The sequence below is a fragment of the Bufo bufo genome, unplaced genomic scaffold, assembly GCF_905171765.1.
Source record: "Bufo bufo unplaced genomic scaffold, aBufBuf1.1, whole genome shotgun sequence".
Taxonomy (NCBI): domain Eukaryota; kingdom Metazoa; phylum Chordata; class Amphibia; order Anura; family Bufonidae; genus Bufo; species Bufo bufo.
In genome coordinates, this window is record NW_024400272.1 from 4,151 (window position 1) to 4,980 (window position 830).

Below are 830 nucleotides of genomic sequence, written 5' to 3' on the forward strand. Positions count from 1 at the left end.
TTTTTTGCGCTGTGTGACAGGTATAGGTTTAATCACAGAATCAGACTTCTATCTGCACGGTAGCGTGTGTCTTAGGTTTTTCTGAATGACACTATCAGCACCTTCAATGTAAGATATCCTTTTTGGGATAGATTTCAAGTAGGCCTCAAATACCAGAAACTAGTTATTTTGAGAATGGCAAATTTGGGAATAGTTTTTCAACCCAGAAAAAAAAATGTGCTTTTACGGTCACTAGAAATAACTTGACCAGCTAAAACAGTACAGATTTGGTTGAATAGAGATGTGAGGCCTGTTTTTTTTTGCGCTGTGTGACAGGTATAGGTTTAATCACAGAATCAGACTTCTATCTGCACGGTAGCGTGTGTCTTAGGTTTTTCTGAATGACACTATCAGTACCTTCAATGTAAGATATCCTTTTTGGGATAGATTTCAAGTAGGCCTCAAATACCAGAAACTAGTTATTTTGAGAATGGCAAATTTGGGAATAGTTTTTCAACCCAGAAAAAAAAAAGTGCTTTTACGGTCACTACAAATAACTTGACCAGCTAAAACAGTACAGATTTGGTTGAATAGAAATGTGAGGCCTGTTTTTTTTTTGCGCTGTGTGACAGGTATAGGTTTAATCACAGAATCAGACTTCTATCTGCACGGTAGCGTGTGTCTTAGGTTTTTCTGAATGACACTATCAGTACCTTCAATGTAAGATATCCTTTTTGGGATAGATTTCAAGTAGGCCTCAAATACCAGAAACTAGTTATTTTGAGAATGGCAAATTTGGGAATAGTTTTTCAACCCAGAAAAAAAAATTTGCTTTTACGGTCACTACAAAT